This window comes from Seriola dumerili, unplaced genomic scaffold (genome assembly GCF_002260705.1).
Source record: "Seriola dumerili isolate Sdu_G_001 unplaced genomic scaffold, Sdu_1.0 BDQW01000002.1, whole genome shotgun sequence".
Taxonomy (NCBI): domain Eukaryota; kingdom Metazoa; phylum Chordata; class Actinopteri; order Carangiformes; family Carangidae; genus Seriola; species Seriola dumerili.
The window spans coordinates 6,615,424-6,629,373 of NW_019174257.1; the positions used below are offsets into that span (position 1 = coordinate 6,615,424).

A 13,950-nucleotide genomic window follows, 5' to 3' on the forward strand; every position below is an offset into this window, starting at 1 on the left:
GTCTTTTATCCTCCATCTTCTGACCCTGTCACTAGTATTATTCCACCTTGTAAGTACTGTAAGATTGCAACCAACAATTATTTTCATTATAATACATCTGACAGTTATTTTCTTTAATAATCAATTGATTGTTCAGTGTATGAATTGTCAAAAAATAATGAAAAATAACCCATCAACCCATCATTATTTCCTTAGCTTCAAGTTAACATATTCACATTACTTTTTTTTTGTCTGACCAACAGTCAAAAACCCAAAGATGATGGATTCACTATCATTGAAAACTGGGAAAACCAGCAAAAGTTCAGATTTTATGCCGATACAGTGAATTTTTGGTATTTTTGCTTAAAACATTTACTTAAACTATGACTTATTTATCAAGAATGTTGCAAATTAATATTGTCGATCAGCTAATCAAATACTTTAGAATAATAGTTGCTTTCTGCTGTAAACTGTCAAGTATGTTGGGGGTCACACGGGCCCCAACAACAAATGTTTGCCACAGTGTCCCAAGTAGGACCATGACCGTGACCAACAGGCCATAAAAAATCTTGTATGAGCACTGGTTGACGTTGATATGAACAGAAGAATCACCTTATTATTAGAAACTGAGACTCTTTGTGGCTAAAAACAAAGGCAAACAGGAATTATAAAATCAGATCAATGGGTGAGGTCTGTGAATAATAACTCCAGGAAAAACTAATGTAAGGGTGGATCAAAGCCGTTACCTCATATATTGTATAAATAAAATGAGACAACTTGTCACTTTGGCGCCATTTGACCAAACTAATAAAAGGCCCGCCCCTCTGTCGTCACCACCCAGAGCCTCCGGATCTCATTCCTCATTGGAGGATTCAGCTGTCTGTCGTTGATTCCTTCAAGCTTTAATCAGTGACAGTCTAGACAGCTGCGTCAAATACAACAAAGTTTGTTAGGAAATGACCGGAACAAGCATGATTTTGTCTTCAAAATAAAAGCACACAGTGGGGCAAATGAAAGATGCTAAAATGTAGCCTTTTAGGGTGTCAACAAAACAGAAACAATGTTCATTCAGCCTTTCTGTTTTTTCTTCTGCAGCTGGTAAAGTGGCCTGTAATTGCCTAAGCGAATTGTTACATTGCTTGACAATGCTGCAAATGGACATAAATATTTGTGCCCAGTGTAGTCCTACACTTGCATTACTGCAACCTGTTTTACAGAACATGCTTATGGTCATATGGTCCATGTCTTGAGTGCAAAAATTAACTTCATGGCTGCCTCTTTTTGTCACACTTTCTCACATTGATTGATGTAAGAGACAAAAGAAAAACCAAAAACAGGTGCAAAACGATGACAAAGAGACTCAAGGAGTCACAAAAGAACCATGACCGGACACAAAATGACTACAAAGTGGTGCAAATTGAGTACATGTCTGTGTCCACAGCCCCACTGTCTCATAATCTGTCCATGGTGAAGTTCACATGATAATGCATGTAATATAGATAAACCCCTTGATATAGAGGAAATCTATTATCTACAATCTATTCCACTACTGTATATATTTTAAAATATACTTAGTATGAAATATTAAGTTCCAACATTGTTCAGTAGTTTGTGATCTGAAACAGAATATGATAAGAGGATGGCATTACTATTTTTTTGTGCAGTGAAGAAAATTAATCCAAGTAAGGCTGCGTAACTTTCATTGCTCAAACTACTTAAGTCCAGTTCACAGTAGCCTATAAGATTATCAAAATATGATAACCAAAATCAATAACCTAAGAGAGGAGAAGAGATTGGAATAGAAAGAAATGTCTATTATTACACATTACATACGAAGCACAATTACTGATAGAAAGTTCTTCAACAAAAGGAGAAAAAATACACAGAATTGGAAATGTTGTTAATGCACTACAGTAGGCTAGCCTACAATTCAACGTGGCAGTTTTATTTTTGAAATCCCAAACCGGAAACGCGTTTTAAATTTTACTCAACTTGACACTGGGGGTTTAGTCAGCGGGGTAGGAGTTTTTTCTTCTCCTCCCAAACTTTTCCTACCTTCTCTGAAAGTCATGACAAGTCCCAGTGTGACTGGACGAAGAGAAGCCATAAGGTAAGAAGAGACAGCCCGAGGGATCGATTAACACACATAATACTGATACGCATTGATTAGCTGATTATTGCCTGACTGTTCGATTTTCTGAACAAACGACAAAACGATTTGCTATGTTTGTTTTAGTTTGTAGGTGCCTCCAAGTGTTATGGTGTTTAATTGATCACAACTAATGTTATTGTCTCTGCAGCGCCTGTAAGAAAGACTTTCAAAACTTTCAAAACACTTTTTTAAATAAAAAATAATTGTTGGCTGCAGAAAAACTAACAAAACAAAAGTTAAATGCTCCTGGAATATTTTCATGACATTTAGTTTCTTACAGCAGTGGGTTTGTGATTTTATTGTTCTTTATTGTGTTTTAATGTACTGCGGTTGTTGCCATAATCATCCGATGTCTCAATAGAGACTTGTAGTTTCTATTTTGAATTTTTTTCGTTGTGTATGTTGGCTTTTCCAAACCGTATCTATAATTGCCAATACTGGTTCTCTATGCATTTTTAGGGATTTTCCCAACCCCATTTGACAAATTAAATAATTGTTTTAGTCTCTCAAAACACTTTTTCTCAGTTTCACCTAAAAAGAAAAGTCTCTCTCTATTCTTAAAATCTAAATTGACTTGTCGTGAAACTTGTGTTTTCGTGTGACAGTCTGAGAAGACACATGTAGTTTAATCAGTTATCTAGATTTAATCTTCTGAAGAGATATAGATAAAGTATTTTGCCTTTGTGGCTGCTGCTCCTCAACTCTGGGACGGAAAACCTCTCACAAAGTCTCATAAAGGGCAAATCAGTTCTCATTTTTAAAAAGCATCTTAAAACTGATGTTAACCGTGGCTTTCTATTGATTTGATACCTTTTATTGTGAAGTCGTCCACTTAATTCAGCTTGTTCAAATTCCATTCTTGCCCTCTTTCCACTTTTCTTTTTCCTGTAAAGCACTGCTTTTTTTAGCTTCTGTTTAGAGAAGTGCCTCATAAATAAAGTTTGTTTGCTGGCTAACAGATCTAGATCAGATATAAAAGAAATCTTTTTGTTCTCAGATACTGTTGTGGGTGCGCCTTTTACAGTACATGGGACGGAAATCCCCCCCCCCCCCACCCCACCCCCCCCCCAAAAAAAAAACCTCCTCTATTGTCAGAAGTGTTGACCCCCCCACCCACCACCCCCGCTCTGGCTGGTCTCAATTCTGTTATTATGCTGTGCATCATCTCGGCCTCCTCAGTTTTCTAGAGCAGAATTTTTCATCTGTGGATGTTAAGATGTTGAGTCAGTTACACTGACACTGGCCTCTGCAGACGTGTCACTGCTGCTGGTCATATTTCGTCTGATGGACCGTGACCTGCAGCAAAGGTCACGATCCAGATATTTCCAGAAGCTGCAGTGAAGTTTGATACCAGAAAATTATTCAGTGATGCAAAGTGTAAACAATGCATATCATGGGCTTCGATGCAATTATAAAAAAGCCATTAATAGTGGGAAAAATCCACTGTAGAAGACGCAGAAATATCTAATGAAAATAAGTTTACTCCCCTTCCCGAGGGGTGGTGGAATGGGATTCTGAGAAATGCAGGAAATCTGGACCTGAAGTAGAGGCTCCTGGAATACATTTAACATGACAGATTCACAAGGTTTGAAAGTGTTGGAGGATCTGATGGCAGCTTGTTGGTTGTGGGGCTGGAACAGAGGCTTAAAAATATCAGGCTTCTAATAAATGATAAATATAATATAATAAATATCATCTGCTGTAAGATGGTACATGCAGTGCCAATGCAGGAAGTACAGTTAGAGTTCATTACAGTTTACACTGTTTTAACTGCAACTGGGATCTTTACGTCACCTTAACCAAGTGAGTAGTTGCACGACCTTAACCATAGTTTATTTTCAATAACCCTTTACACTAAATAAACATGAAGGAGTTATTTGTAAGTTTTGCTATTGCTACATAGCCAAAATTAGCATTAACAGATGTTCACTTACCATTGTTGTGTTTACAATACAAGAGGTCATAACGCAGCGACACTTCTTCAGGGCAGTCTGGACGCTACCGTGACTCGGTATTGGAAAGTGACAAGATGGTCCAGCCAAACCGGGGCTAGCAGGTTAACATGCCAACTTCAGAAGAAAAAAAGAAGTAATAGAAATAGAAGCAAAACAAGAGTCAACATTGACGTGGCTTTCCACAGCTGGAGACAGCTCTTGGTGAGTAAACAAATGAAGTTTGAGGCTGCACTTGCAACTGTACTTGTATTTGTTAATTAACTTAATACAAAGTGCACCAAACAGAAAAAACCCTAGATCAAATCAATATTTGGTGTGACCACCCTTTGCCTTTTTAAAACAGCATCAGTTCTCAAGTACACTCGCACACAGTGGTAGGTTGTTCAAGCGTCTTGGAGAACTTCTTCTGTGGATTTAATCTGTCTCAGTGTCTTCTGTCTCTTCACGTGAACCCAGACTGACTCCATGATGTTGAGATCAGGGCTCTGTAGCTGCCAGACCATCTGTTGCAAAACTCCTTGTTCTTCTTGTCTCTGAAGAGAGTTCTTTATGACTCTGGCTGTATGTTTGGGGTCGTTGTCATGCTCCAGAACAAATATGGGACGAATAAGACACCTCCCTGTTGTTACTGTGTGATATGAATCTAAACATGTAACTTGCACTTATTGTAGTTCATCGGGGTATATTGGACTGTGACCAGCAGCATGCTGTTGGGTGGTATTCAGTGGACTCTGCTAGAAAGTTGTGGTATGATTGAGAGTATGTTTCTACCTCAAGTGATGAATTAAGTAGCATGGGGTCTTCTTTATGAGTAAGAATAAGATGGAGTATGAGATGATCTGCTGGATTGTAGTGGCACCAGCAGTGATGCAGGTGTTGTACCGGATTGAAGTCAAATCGAAGTTTTCAATTTACTGATGCGGTCCTCTTCCATGGTCATGAACTCTGGGTAGTGACTGAAACAATTAGACTGCAGAAAGTGATTAAAACGAATTACATTTGTAGGGTGTGTGGGTTCACCCTCGTGGACAGGCTGAGGAGCTCAGACGTGCTGAAGGAGCTTTGAGTAGAAACGCTGTTCCTTCATGTTGAAGGGATTCACACGTGGTTTTAGGAGAGGCTTTGGTTGTGTCCGAAATCACTCACTCATTCACTACTCCCTACTCACTATCCAGAGAGTTCAATGTGGAGGACTATATAGTGAGCTCATCCGTGAAAAAAACACTTTCGGACACTACTCGGGTAATTTTCTCCGCACCGTTTTTCTGTCTTTCAACCCGAGCACAATGCATGATGGTCTATATTGCTTAGTTAGTGACCATCAGTTGTACACTACTTTTCACGATGCATTGTGGGATACTATGAGTCCATTAAATAGGGTATAATTCTCACTATACATTCGGACAGTACCACAAAATGGCAATAGTGGACTACATAGGGAGTAATGAGTGATTTCGGACACAGCCTGTGAGAAAAGACGGATTAAATGATAGTAGCTGTAGAGAAAGAGGAAAATCTATTTGTACTGGATAAAAGGCTAAAGAGAAAAAATACATAAACATAATAAATATTATATTCCATTTTTGCCAATGGATCCCCCTAAATCCTACACACTGGTCCTGTAATGTTGTCTTGGGCGAAGAAGAAACACCAAATCCTTTTCCTGAACACAGGACAATCTAATGTACAGTGATAAGATGAGTAATGCAGGTGATGAACAGAACTTCAAACTAAAATCATCCTAAATTTGTGTTAAGCTCTTAACAGTTTTCCGAGGCTCTCTCAGGGCAAACTGTCTTTCTGCAACAAGACCCTGGGGTTTGACTTACTGCAGTTGCCTTAAAAATAGATGCTCTGCAAGTTTAGTTCGCAGAGGTCAGTGTAACACTCTGATACTCTGAACATTTCCTCTCTGCAACTTTTGAGAGGAGTATTAGTGCTGTTATTTTTTTCTGTCATAAACACTCCCCAATTCATGCATTCCCACCTTGTTTACACCTTGGGACAGATTGAGGACACTTTATTAAATTACAGCTGAATTAAATTTGGGTCGGTCCTCATGCTCATGAGTCCTGCTGCTTAATAAAATACATGCTGTCGTATTTTTAGAGCTATTACAAGTGGTTTTAATTTTAGCGCCTCGAGACTGTGAGTTACTCAATTCACTGAGGTGACATGATACAGTGAGCAAAGGAAAAGCTGCACTCGCTAGTGTTGGGCCTAGAGTTTAATACAGTAAAAAATAAAAAGATCCTGTTTTGAAAGGCAGTATAGTGGGTTAGGGTTCGGGGTTATACTGGGCTGCAGTTGCTACAGTGTTCTGCTGTATTGGTGGTCAGAACATTCACCTGTGTCAGCGCTTTGAAAATTTGGGAGTGCTCGAAAAAGAAGAAGATTTCAATGTGACAGATATATTATGTAAGTAATGCACAGTATTTTTAATCATCATTTGACCAATTAAGTAATCAAATGACCGTTGTTGTCCGATGACATGAGTTGTCAACATAGAAATGTTTCCCATCTCTACCATTTATACCTCAGAACATGAACGCAGCATGAGTTTGGCTGGAGATTGCGTTGTCTTTGTTTTGGATTTTGTCAGAATAATTTCAAGCACATCTCCTTCACTATGTCTCTTCAGTCATTGTCTGTTTGGTAAATATGAGCGTGCAGTGAGCATTTTAGGGGCATCACCTCACTGGAATCTTTTGCATTGAATTTCATGTTTTTTAAGTAGCTTTCAGTAGCAGCAGCAGCAAACTAAGTACCACTGGTTGAGTTAAAGGGGAACTCCAGAGATTATTACACATCAAAGTTTACAGGTCTTGGAGAGTACTACTGCATATGAGAGAAAAGTTGTATAAAGTCTCTTGTAGCTCAGGGAGAACTACGCAGAGTCTGAACTGCAGCGTTGGTTGGGTCTGAAGACCATAATTTTGAAAATGAAAAAGTTACAAAGAAGTGAAGCTCATCAGACCTCCGTATTCCGATCCTCATCTACTCTGGTGGCTTTAGCTTTTCTAGTATTAATGCTTTGTTCATGTCATATCATTTAAAACGTAATTGAGAGAAGATGTGGAGAAAAACTTGAGTCTGAGATATTGGGAATTTCCGACTGGTGATATCTCCTGTTTAGTGAAAACAACTACAGGCATGTTAACAGCTGGCTGTTACATCAAAATAAAATACAACATTCATACCATTGATTTAGCTCATTTTATATTAAGAGCTATACACTGTTTGGTTATATCTTGTTTCACATGCTATAGAACCGCTCCAAATACTTAACACAACAACAGAAGCTATAATATTGGCTGGTTTTCTGGAGTGAAGGTTAGCAGTACGTGTGAACACAAAATAATCTGTATTTTACATTTCTAACCATTCTGCCAACACTGAGTAGCATAACACACTCAAAGGTTGAGCTGCGTGGTGGCATGCAATGTAGCCACCAGGTTTTGACTAGAAAGAAGAAAGTGTGGGATAAAAAACATGAAGATATGTCTGGTTCTGCTGCAGGGATTTTAAAACTTTATTTAAAAAAACAAAACAAAAAAACGTGAGTCCGACAGTGTTATCGGAGAGCAAACTACTCAGTGGAGTAGTTTCTGAGTGCAGCTTGAACACTTCCATTTAAGTCAAAGCTGTTTGTTTATAGTTTAAGGAGTAATCTTGAGACCACGCTGTATTTTATTTATTATTAAAGCACTACGCTGATATCCACTGATCGCAATCACAACACTACTTCCAGGACATTTTTAAAGGTTTAAGTATATTCATTCATTCTCTGCTTTATGAAAGTCACAGCGGTTTGTTTACCTTTTTTAAACTTCAAGCATTTCTTTTTCTGAGGCAACAATTAGTTTTAAGTGTCAGGCCTGCATGAAACCTGATAGCAGGGGGCTTTCATCATAATTAGCAGGCATCCAGGCTTTGAAAATGGAAATTGCCACTTTCTGCTTCATGGCAGATTCTCTGATTGGAGTGGCTTCCCAGATTGTCCCTGAAAGCAGGAGAAGCTCTTCAGAAGTCCAGCTCAATGTGTTTGAAAGAGGCAGCTGAGAGTTTTCCACATGCAGTCCTGGTTTTTACAAGGTAGAAAAACACTTGTCTAGACCATGGACAATTAAGGTAAAACAATGGCTTTGGAGTTGGCTACAAGCTCGACAGGAAGAGCACACAATAGAAAACAAGACAACTGCGCACTGCAGAATTTAAGAATAGGAAGTACACAAATATTTAATAGTGAAACAAATATATGGTTGTGTAGTCGTTCTGTAAAAATCTTTTCTTGCTGAAGATGGTAGACACTTTGACCTTTTACAGGAATCAAGACCGGCTCTGTCGCTCATAATTTTATTTGCCCCAATTGTCACAGGATCATGAGTTAATTATCTCAATAAAACAATTTTTGGAGGGTGTATTCTGTTCTTCCCCAGATTGAGTTTGTTATCTGGAGATATCAGAGAGTTTGAAGTCCTTTCAAGATGACTTATTCATGTTTTTGCAGAACTCCAGCTTAACTTAATCACGTTGAATTTGGTTGCCGGTCCATGCTTGCTTATTGTCATCATCAGGTCATTCCTCTTGGCTTTTGAATAAATTCAATCAATTGTGATCTTTCATTTTGACATGATATAATTCTGTCCAGCTATTAGACCGGGACAGACTCGGCAGTCACGTTGGATCTCACCAAAACTCAGTTATTGTGAAAAAGTCATCAGAGGTTTCAGTTGTGGTCTTGATCAAAAGTGGTTTAAAAGTTCGGGACAGCTTGCAATGGCCTTTTTAGAAAAAAAGAAAAAAGAGTGTCTCAGAGTTTATTTTAGTATAATGAGATTAGGGTGATCAGAAGAAAACAGTTTTTTGGTATTAAGCTGTGATCTCAAGATAACAGACCACCCTTGTGTTCTGTAGTTTCGTTTACTGATTGCTGTTATGGAAATGGAAAATTAGCCACAGGTCGTGTCTCTGAACGCATCTGTAGTCAGCTTTTGCTGCAGGCTCTGCTCTGCTCTGCTTATCTCAACTGTGAGGATGAGGAAACATTAGGGATGCCACGGCGTGGGAAATTTCTCGGTGTTGTCACAAGTAATAAACCTGTGACAACACCGGCCGTTTTACAAGAAAAGACACGAGTCGGCTCAATATCTGGAGATTAGAAGTACTACCTCCAGATGCTGCCACCTTCATCAGGCAAAGTGATGATTGTTATCAGGTTCCCATTCGGTATTGGGTTTAAATTTCAAATATTGCCAAGTAGGCACTTTGGCTTTTTGCTTTGACACCAAATCCTCTGCTACGATGAATGTGGGTGCTACCGCTGACATGCAAAAATGAACCAAATAGGTCTTAAGACTTAAGACCGTGTATCATTGGTGACACACTGATTGTGGCAACCCAAGGACACATTGTTTAATAAAGAATTAAAAGTTTATTAAAGGAAAAAGGCTGCTGATATCTTATAATTTGGATAATGTCAACAAATCTTGCACAAAAAGACCGAAATCAACAGCGTGCTAGTTTTGTCTATTGATACTGTCTGAGTTACCCACCATGTCTGTGGCTCTCAGCCCCGATGTTGAAGAAGAAATCTTTGAAAACAAATATACACCTTTGTTTTTAAAATGGGCTCCTACAAAGAGCTGTGCACAGTACGTACTAGCTATTGTTACTCAAACATGAGTAAAAAGTGTATTTCTTGGGGAATAGTTTCAGCTTCAGATTAATGCACATTTGTTTCATGTACTTGAAAGTATTTCAGGCAGCAGGATGGTGTAGGTGGGAGTCAAAATAAACTGCAGTATCCATGTTTATCCTAATGAAGAAACATCAGCAAATGCGAGTGTTTCTCACTGAGGTGTTTTTAAATTGTTTTCAATAAGACAAATAAGTACAGAATATAACCAGGTTTATCTTTTAAAATTGTGCCAGTTACTGTTAATAATGTCACCCCAATTGCCTCTTGGTTCTTCATCTATGGTCTGCTGTTTGATGGAGGGTTCACACTTGAGGTCACATTTGCCTTCGAACAATCGGTTATGCTTCTCATAAATGTAAAATGACTAGGGAAACAAAATGGGACTACAGTATGAATTTATGTGACCATCGGTGAGGTCTGCCACTGTGGTCCAATCAGACGCTCCTCCTACTGCTATCTCCCCTGCCTGAGAAACACTAAATGAAAAACAGGGTGCTAAAAATACCCACGTTAACTCAAGTACTGGCAGGGCTTTGGGAAAGAGACACTAATCAAACTCTGTGCACTAACATCAGGGTGGGAAAATGCCAAAATAACCAAACACTGTTAGAGTTTGGCAGCGTCTGGTGAATTTTACTCTACCAGACACTTTGGCAAGTAACTGACCTTTATTTATAGGTTGTAATAAGTGACCCTAAAAGGCCTTTTGACTGGTGAAATGGTGAAAGTGGCAGACTGGTTTTGACTCTTGTGGCCTGAGCACCAAAATGATGAGATTCTTGTTCTGCCTAAACTGACCGCTTCTCCCTGAAAGAACCAAACCACAACTGCTTTTGGAAACACTGAACTGCATGTCACTGTGATGCCACATTTCTGGATCAAACAATGAAAGTTCTGTGGTTGAATTCAGACTTTTTCTGTCGCCGTCTTGAAATTGTCCACGCTGTTTCCGCTTTTGAATCCGATGCCTGAGAAACTTCTCTAAGGGCGAAGTGAGGGCGAGGCCTTGAACTCCAGCTCTAAACGGGAGCCTGGTTTCCCAAAAAACATCGCAGCACAGAGATCACCTCTGTTCACGGGCTCATAATGGAACGAATGTTGTGTTTAGCACTGAGATGCCTGTGGAAAAGCACCCCTGCCCTATGAAGTCATAGAAGAAGGCAGCTCCACCACTGCCATGTTCAGTTCAGCTGCAGCTGAAAACAGTCTTTTATATCCCATCTTACTTCTTTCTCTACCTTTCCTGTTCTGTTACTTTTTGATGTCATCTGTGTAGTTTTCCATACTCTTACTTCATGTTTTCACAGCGGTCTTTTTAGTCTCGTAAATGTTGTTTATAATAAATTAGAGCTGCAACAGTCAAATAATTGATTAGTCAATTGAAACAAAATTAATTTTTGATAATCAATGTTTTATACATTTTTTTTCTGACAAAATGCCCAAGAGTTGCTGGTTCCAAAGTCTCAAATGTGAGGATATGATACATTTCTTTGTTGTACATGATACTAAACTGAATATTTTTGGGTTTAGGCCTGTTGGTTGGACAAAACAAGAGGCCACATTTACACAATAAATTACTTAATCAAGAGCCTAATCTGCAAATTAATTGATAATGAAAATAACAGTTAGTTGCATCCCTAAAATGAATTGTTGTCCATATGCAATAGCAGAGGCCAGGTAAACTGTTGGGACAAAATAAAGTCAGGAAATTATGTAAGAGTCAGGGCAACAGAAGTAGAATTGATTTTATGAAAAGAGTCTCCTTTGCAATTTGGCTGAAATTACCGGCGGAGTCGACTGCAGGGCATCGATGTTCAATTGAGTTTCATAATGCATGGCAGACATCAAACTGCATCTCACTGAGACTACAGGAGTAATGACCGGCCTGAATCTGAGAAGCTAACTGAATCACTACATTATGGAAAACTGAATTAGAGCCCACACTGATGAAGGTGTGTTTCCCAGGAGCTTTGGGAGACATTTCAAAGCGTTTCAAAGAGCTATGTAGATCCTCTGCCTTGTCATTACTTCGACCCTCTTCATCAACAAGATGCTGAACTGGTATAATTTCCACCAGTGAAGGAAATAACATGATAACAGACACATATTTCAGTTGTTTCTGGGCAGAAAACGGCAAAGGCTGACATCTGGTCTTGTTCTGTAGTTATGAGAATCAAACATCTGGAGGCTCCAGTTGCTACTGTTGTGAAGAAGACAAATGGGTCACAGTCTCCCCTTAAACATAAATCTGCAGACCAGGTATCTAGGTCAACTTAGAGAGAAATTCAGATGCCTTGAGCTGGTTTGTTTTTGTTATTTGCTTGGACAGAAAAAACAACAAGCTGATGTGATTAAAGAAAAGAGAAACAAGAGAAAAGAGGGAGACTAATTTTTGCAGTTGTGATGGAAAATTCATTTGAGAGAAAAAAGCTTCTGATATTTAAGCCAAATATAAACTTCTACTAAGGTTTGATTTGTCACTTTGGAGAAACAAGCCTGGAGAGTTTGTTTCTCGCCACAGAGGGAAAACAAGGTGTGCTTGGTGCAAAATGCAACGTGACATCAGAGCAGGAAACTGGCTAATTGGGGGAAAACTCGATTTGAGAGCTCTGCTCTGCTCCAGGGAGGGGCAGCCAGTCAGCAAGCATGCGACTACCTCTCTCAGCTGACTGGATGCTGCTGCTGCTGCTGCTGGGATACAAACTGTGTGCAGTTTGAAGCTTTCTAGGCTGCAAACTGATGCCAACATCATTGTCTCCTCAAAGGAAACGAATCATGTTGCTTTCCCAAGAATTCATTCATGTCCAGTCAGGTCTTTGGTTCTGTGGTTTTCCATGTTTGAATCTTTACTGGACGAAAAACCACAGAGCAGTTTTCCCAACAAATGCAAATTGTTGTTTCTGGCTCCTCGTTTTTTTGTGTCTGAAGATAGTTCTTTATGACTCTGGTTGTTTGGGGACGTTGTCATGCTGCAGAATACATTTGGGACCAATCAGATGCCTCCATGATGATATTGTATGATGGATAAGAATCTAAACATATAAATTGTGTAAAACTTTTTTTTTTTATTTCAAGTTATTTTTTCGGGCTCTTTTGCCTTTTATTATAGTTACAGTGAGAGAGTGACAGGAAAGTTGGGGAGAGAGAGGGAATGACATGCAGCAAAGGTCCACAGGTCAGACTCGAACCCAGGCTGCTGCGGTAAGGACCAAGCCTAAATGGTACGCGCTCTACCAGGTGAGCCACAGAGGTGCCCAAAAATTGTGTAAAACTTTTGGACAGCACTGTAGTTCTGCTGGGCATATTGGACTGACACCAGCAGCATGCTGTTGGGTGGTTTTCAACCGAATTGTAACGAGGGTCAGCACCTCCAACTCTGAGTCCATGGCACTCTGGTGGTGTGACTGATCAAAATCAAGATAAGACTCAGAACCAAGATACTATTGTGCATGTAAATGTGCTCATTGTTGTTGAAGACTGGGAAATAACAAATATGGAGGATGTGAAACGTTCATGAATTCACCTTCTTCTGAATGAAAGTGGTGACTTCATACAGATTTTTAGGGGTGCGTTTAGAGCGTTTTTGGGAAACGAGAAAAGAGATGTAGCAGGTTGAAGGCGAGTGGGTTCACCCAAAGTATTTAATCATAAAACAACAACTCAGATGGGTTTAATATCACAGACTGAGGTGACTGATGGTGGATCCGAGTGGGATTTTTCTGTAAGCGTCTCTCTTCATTAGGGGACTCCAGTGCTCTGCCACCAGACAATGCCTCTTCATCTTGAAACTCTCCATGTGTTGGACTTTCCCCTGCAACTTTATTGAATTCACTTTCTGACATTTTGTGACATTGCTCAGGGGGGGTTAACAACGAGGCCTCACAAAACTTTTCAAAAACAGCATCGCAACCAAGGAGGCATAATGCCTCATTGTGGAGGCTGAATGTGGTTGATTGTGTTTGCTGGAGAATCTGGAAGGAAGAGGGAGGGGAGGTAGGACGCATGTGATGTTTGAAGTCACTGACTGTGATAGGAAGAAAAATTGATTGTTTATATAGTCTATACAGTGTCAGGTGGAAACACTTCATGTTAGCGATGTGACGTCAGTGTGTGATTTATGATAAAGGGATTAGAAGCAGGAGATGGCGTCTGGTGGCACAGTC

The 13,950-nt window shown here is 39.5% G+C and overlaps 1 protein-coding gene across 1 annotated transcript in view; it reads left to right on the forward strand.

Annotated features, from left to right (window-relative positions):
- The first annotated feature begins 2,049 nt into the window (after positions 1 to 2,049).
- The window catches only part of kank3 (KN motif and ankyrin repeat domains 3), a 45,726-nt gene continuing 33,825 nt past the window's right edge, over positions 2,050 to 13,950 (forward strand). Inside the window, exon 1 of the mRNA XM_022770416.1 lies at positions 2,050 to 2,089. The gene's annotated coding sequence lies outside the window, so the exon portion shown is untranslated. The remainder of the gene's footprint in view (positions 2,090 to 13,950) is intronic.